General features: G+C 44.8%; 1 pseudogene; it reads right to left on the reverse strand.

The window, feature by feature from the left end:
* Window positions 1-4714, reverse strand: part of LOC101629817 — a 154973-nt pseudogene extending 150259 nt beyond the window's left edge.
* Between the last annotated feature and the right edge of the window lie 1767 nt (window positions 4715-6481).

Consider the following 6481-nt stretch of genomic DNA (forward strand, 5'->3'; position numbering starts at 1 on the left):
CTTCCTCGCTCCCCTTTCCCTTTTTTCTCCCTTTTCCCCTTTTTTAGGAATCTCCACTCGCCGATGCCTTCCCACCTTAGGGTCCTGCCTGTCTTGCCTCCAGACACCTCAATAATTGGAGCTGGTCTCTGACAGTCCAGGTTCTTGGGTTCACTCTGGGAAAGGTTTCACCAAAGCTCCTTTCAGCAGCAATACGGTGAGTTCCCCAGGCAAGTTCTTCTATGAGATAGAGACTCAGTTATATTTAGAGAGCAGATTTATTAGGAGCAGGGACAGACAGAGAAGGACACTTGCATAGACACAAGTGGGCAGGAAGAGCTGTGCTGACAGGGACAGACTTACTGAGAGAGGCCTGAGAGGTGGCTATGCAGTCGTCAGCCTAAACCACACCAGAGAGGCGAAAAACTTGTCTCCCAAAACTTCAGCACAAAAGGCAGTAATCTTGGACCTAACTCAACCATGCCAGCTTGGAAAGGACTTAAGATTAAATGTGTTTACTGCTTCCAAATATGCATTTTTAATTCTACATGCCCATGTAGTTATGTGAAGAGAAAAAGGGCTCCTCACCACCCACAATCTCCCATCAAACATAGTAAAAAAGATTCTACAGCTCCTAGAGGCAGCCCAACTACCAAAAGAACTAGCCATTATACTATGCAAAGGACATCAAAAGGATGACTCCTTAATTACAAAAGGAAATTCATTGACTGATCAGGCTGGCAAACAGGCAGCAAAAAGAGCTTTAATAACGGAACTTCTCCTGGTTCTTGAAAATGTAAGAGTGGGCACCCCACTACCAGGAATTGTAGGGGACCTTAACCAGCAAGGCCGAGGATTGGGGTCCCAGGGTCGACGAAAGGAGAAGGCAGAGAGTCGATCGATAGTGCAGCAGAGAGAGAGAGAGAGAGAGAGAGAGAGAAAAGAGAGAGAGAGGAGAGGAGAGAGACTTATTTTGTGGTACAGCTATATATATATGTATACAAAGAGGGCGGTGCAGTTAGTGCCGGTGGGGGGTGGTCTTGATGGTTTAATGTCTTAAAGGCCAATGGGTTTGAGGGGAGGGATCTGTAATCATCTTAAGGGAGTGGACACTTATCTGGGAGCCAGAGATAAAACCTTTCTCAGGCACAGGAACTTGCTGAGCTCCCAGGGAGAAAGGAGTGGGAGAGGGGATTTGGGTGTGCTGCATTCTCAACCAGGATGTTTACCCTAAGTTCCCATCAAGTGCTGTTTTGTGCATAGGAGGCAAAGTCCTGGTCTCGGTCCCCGACAAGGAATAAGAACAGAACCCGGCTAGTGCCAAGGGATTCAGCCTATCCCTGGCAAATAGTTATGTTAGACCAAAAGGACAGTCTTGTTCCCACAGTCTTATAGTGGAAGTTAGCACAAGTACTTCATCAAACCACCCATTTGGGACACAATGTTCTCTGGACCTTAATGAAATCTAAGTTCACAGGAACAGGACTCCCGAAGGCAGCAAAGGAAGCCTCTAGGGCCTGTGAGTTATGTGCTAAAAATAATCCTGAGGGGTCACAGCACCCGCCAATTTTATTAAAACCAGTTCAGAGAAGGGGAACATATCCAGGAGAAGATTGGCAGATGGACTTTACTCAGATGCCTACCTGGCGGGGCTATAAGTGCCTTCTACTGTTTGTGGATACCTTCACTGGATAGATTGAAGGCTTCCCTACCAGGTCAGAAGAGCCTCCCTACCAGGTCAGAAAGGCCCTGTTGAGAGAAATAATGCCCTGATTTGGGCTTCCCCGATCTCTCCAAAGTGACAATGGCCATCGTTTACTGTTCTAGTAACTCAGCAAGTAGCCAAAGCTTCAAACATAAAATAACATCTACACTCAGCCTGGAACCCTCAATCTTTGGGGAAAGTTGAAAAGATAAATCATACTATAAAAAGACATTTAGGACCCTCCCTACTGGCACAGCGGGTTAAAGCACAGTACTAAGAAGATAAGCCACTGCAACATAAGTTCAATTCCCACCCCAGAGGTGATCCACATGGCCTGGCAGACCTCTCCTGACCTGCCCGCTGCTCTTCTCAGCAGTGTACTTTGTCATTCTGTCTGTTCTGCTCCCCACTCTGTCTCTGGTAAAGCTCTCACCACCCCTGCACCTCTGGCCTGTACCCCAGTTCTGTATGCATGAATAAATAAATCTTTTTTTTTTTTTTAAAGTCATTTAGTTAAACTTTGTCAACAAGCCAGGGAAAACTAGTTAACTGTACTTCCTGTTAGCCTTCTGAGGACATGTACAGCTCCCAAAAACGTCTACAGAAGAGTCCTTTTGAAATGACATATGGAAGGCTTTTCATAACTTCTACTTAGTATGTGACCCTGAATTCAACTCTCTTTTAACTCACTCCATTAACTTAGGATTGGTCCACAGGTCATTGGTTGAATATAGGAATAAAGTACTATCTCAGTCTGACCCACAAGACCCCAGTCATCTGACAACTGCAAATCTGGGTGACTGGGTCCTCAAAACTAGGAAAGTTGGTAAGGGAGACCAGTTAAGCCTAAAGTGGACAGGGCCATTTAAAGTCATCTTAAGTGCTCCCACAGCTGTAAAACTAGCTGGACAACCCAGCTGGACTCATTTATGCCGAGTTAAAATGGTACCAAATGTTTCTCCACAGGCATCATAGAAACCACAACAGTATTCCTGCAAAGCAGTCCAGAACCAGAAGTGCATCTTCAGAAGGCAGAAATATGGAACAGAAGACCACTAGCCCAGCAGTGGCAAACTAGACATGACTTTCACCTAGTCTTTCCTACTCCACTAGCATAAACAACCAAAAGAGGTTTCTCCTGGAAATTCAGGTACTCCTTACTCACTTTGCTCTATATGGACAGAAAAACCCACATTCGGGATACAGTCTAGCCAAAAGAACACATTATCTATATAAAACCAACTGCTGCTGGGTGTGCATCATTCCTGGGCAATTGGAAATGGCAACTCCAGCCCCTGTAGAATTGTGGGCAACCACTCCAGTGGGCCTTTGCTTAAAGACCCATTCACTGGATATCTCACAGATATATGAGTCTGTGGCTAAGGTGCCTTTGACTCCCTCTTTCCTTCCTCCCTGGGTATAAATCCTATCCCTTAGGAGGGATACCTAACTTTTCACTAAAGTCACCTACACTTTTGGGGTCCTTTCTAATGATACTGGTGGCACCTTAGTAGGAAATATTAACCCATCTCTCTGAGAGCACATATTCTGGGTAGATTCATCTAAAGATCACCCCCCCACACACTCAGTGGATGGAAGCTACCGGCATGCTCTATAATTTTCTGGACCAACGCAAGCTTGTGGGTATAAGTAGACCCCAATGCCTAACTCTTCTCAGCTATAATTCAAATGCTAGCACTTCTCTGTTTTGTACTAGATGTCCTATTGGGTGCCCACAAACTTTAATAGGAAGACCCCCAGGGAACATGTATAAGCCTTAAGTTTTCTTCATCCCCCAATAATACAACCTTCTTCTTTTATTCAAACTGCAACTCTCTATTTTTAGAAAACATTTCTCAAAATATATCACAAAGGAATTTGTGGACCACTAGTGGGTCTGGGACCTGGGGCGTGCCTATGAAGGACAAACCAGAGGGATGACTGCTATGTCCAGCATGTAGTGAATTTATTTTACAGTGCTCTTTGTATACTCCACATTCTCAAGCTGTAACAACAGTGTATTGACTTAATCTATCTAGACATCCTCAAGCAGTAACAATGGCATTTTGACGTATTCTAACTCTATATCTGGTGTTCTAATTCTTGAGACACCCTGTCTAGCCCCAGATGGCCACCCCCTCGCACATACCTGGACACTTCTCTTGATATGCTTCTTTTCTATCTTTCTCTGACGTGGCTGCTTCCTCGCATAACCTATTTCCTCACATTCTTGGAGCTCAGACCCTGCACTCAAGAGCGTTCCCCCAAGACACATGTGCTTTCACAGGCCTTTCAGTATCCAAGTCCAGATGCCAGTCAAGGTCATGCAGGAGCTCTGCCAACAGGAATCATAACTGTACAAAACCTTTAATGACAAAGACCATGGTTGTTAGCCGATACAAGGTATACACAGTTTTCAAACCAAACTGGATATGAAACACACTAGCTAAGGAACCAACTATTCTGGCAAACATAGATCTTCTTGCCACTCTACCCACTTCCAGTGGCCTATATTTCCTATGCAAATCCACAGCTTACCGGATACTCGCCCCAGCATGGACAGGTTTCTGCTCTCTGTGGATTTGTTACCCCACATACTGGCACTGGGGAATCCCGTGAGTAAATAGACTTCAACAACCTGACTCCTTCAAAGCAGTGGTTTTACAAAATTGAAGGGAACTGGACCTGCTCACTGCTGCCCAAAGGGGAAGATGTATGCATTTGCAGGAGGAATGTTGCTATTATGTGAATCAGAGTTGACAAGTAATGACCAACATAAGAAGATTCCCAAGATCAGGCTTATAGACTTGAGCAAAAAAATCCCTCCTCTGGAATGGAATCTTCAGTGGCACTCTGTCATAGATATTGCCCTTCCTGATACCCTTGGCTACTATACTTCTAATCCTTATATCCGGCCCTTACATTCTTAATCTCACTGTCAAATTTGCTATCTCTTGTCCAGGAGCTGTTAAGTGCCAGCTCCTCCAAGAGGACCAGAAAGCCCACACACCCTGCCTCTTGGATCTGCATGCCTCCTTCTGGAACCAGCAACACTAGGTAGCTCAGGGACTAGTGCTAGGGAGACCATATCCTGGTCCCTTGTAGGTAGGGCCAGCTCTACATCCCACTCGAGCAGGAAGCAGCTACAGAAAATGGACTCCTCCCTTAAACTCCCCAAAAGATTTCAGGCCGGATATGGTCGGGGGGAATGATGGAGGAAAATAATAGCAGGAGACATCATAAGGTTAAAAAATGATTCATACGAGGAGGTGGGGGCAGAAGGAACTACTATGACCATTAATCCAGTCATCGAGACTCCTATGTCAGAATGCCGTAGGGAATATCGGAAGCACAGATCTGAGGGTAAGGATACAGAGATTGGGCCCACTGTGTGATCCACAGTTATCCAAAATCAGCAGCAAATAGGCCTCCCCACAAAGGAGTGAGTGCCTCCCAAGGAGAAAAGGACTATATCAAGGCAGTCTCTGCTCTAGCTAGCAGTCCTCTGCCCACCTGTGGCTATGTAGGTGCTTTTTTGCACCCACTGTCTCCCCCTGCAGGGCAGCAGCCTCCTGCCTGAGGGTGATCTGTACCATGCCAGGACTTCTCTGTACTGACCTCCCTCAGTGGAGGCCGCTCTCCTAAGGCTGCCCACCTGCATCCATGCAGGCCTCTCTGAGCAAAGCTACCCCTAGGGGCAGCTCTTCCTGCCTGCTTGCATCTATGCAAGTGTCTTTCTCTGTCTGTCCTGTTTCCTAATAAACCTGCTTTTTAAATATAACTGAGTCTGTCTCATGGAGAAACTTGCCAGGGGAACTCACTGCATGCTGCTGAAAGGGGAGCTCTGGTGAAATCTTTCCCAGAGTGAACCAAGGACCCAAACTTCAAAAATGATATCAAGTGGGCCTGGAAATGCTGCTGATTATTCTTTGTCTCCCCTCACTTTCTCCTCCTATCTTTGATCATTTTTTTTTTTAAAGATTTACTTATTTATGCTTATAGACAGGCCAGAGGTGCAGGGGTGGTGAGAGGATTACCAGAGGCAGAGTGGTGAGCAGAACAGGCAGATCAACGAAATACACTGCTGAGGGGAGCAGCTAGCAAGACAGGAGAGGTCTGCGGCGCCCTGTGGGTCATCTCCCTAGCGAGATGGAACGTGCACTGAAGCGGCTGCGGCCAGCTTGCAGCACTGCTTCCTAAACAGTGCACAGCCAGGGAGGGCCCTGATCATTTTAATATTTTATTTTTAAAGAGATGAAAACAAAACTTATGGGGAAATATTGTCATGCTTTAACATACATTTATGTTTTATCTTAAAGCAGAATACAATTGTAAAACTCAAGGCATTAGTGATTAAACGTTCTTTCCTTTCTCGTAGTTTTCTCAATTCAACTCCTATCTTCATTTACTGGAATGTAAATTAGTTGTCATTCCATGGAAAGAACTCTTCTTCTTGTACATCTTATTCAATGCCTTTGTCAGTGTTTGTCTCCCTAAATTATTGTCAAGACTTTGAAAAGCAAGACAGGAAATGCTTAACTAACACCAATTTACATGTTGTTTTTCATCTCTCTCAATTTATAATAGAAAGTATAGCTGAAAATATCCAGGATATAGAGAAATAGCCCTATATGAAGACATTTTGAATACTTATTGGGGCAAATATTGCTCCCTTGGCTATGTTTTGCCTCTCCTGATTTTCCCAACATTTTTAATTAGGAATTATTTAACCACGCAAGTGATAAGGTGGAAAATGAAACACAAATAATAAACTAGGTGACAAGCAAGAATATGTTT

The sequence above is a fragment of the Condylura cristata genome, unplaced genomic scaffold, assembly GCF_000260355.1.
Source record: "Condylura cristata isolate star-nosed mole 26May11 unplaced genomic scaffold, ConCri1.0 scaffold00004, whole genome shotgun sequence".
NCBI classification, from domain to species: domain Eukaryota; kingdom Metazoa; phylum Chordata; class Mammalia; order Eulipotyphla; family Talpidae; genus Condylura; species Condylura cristata.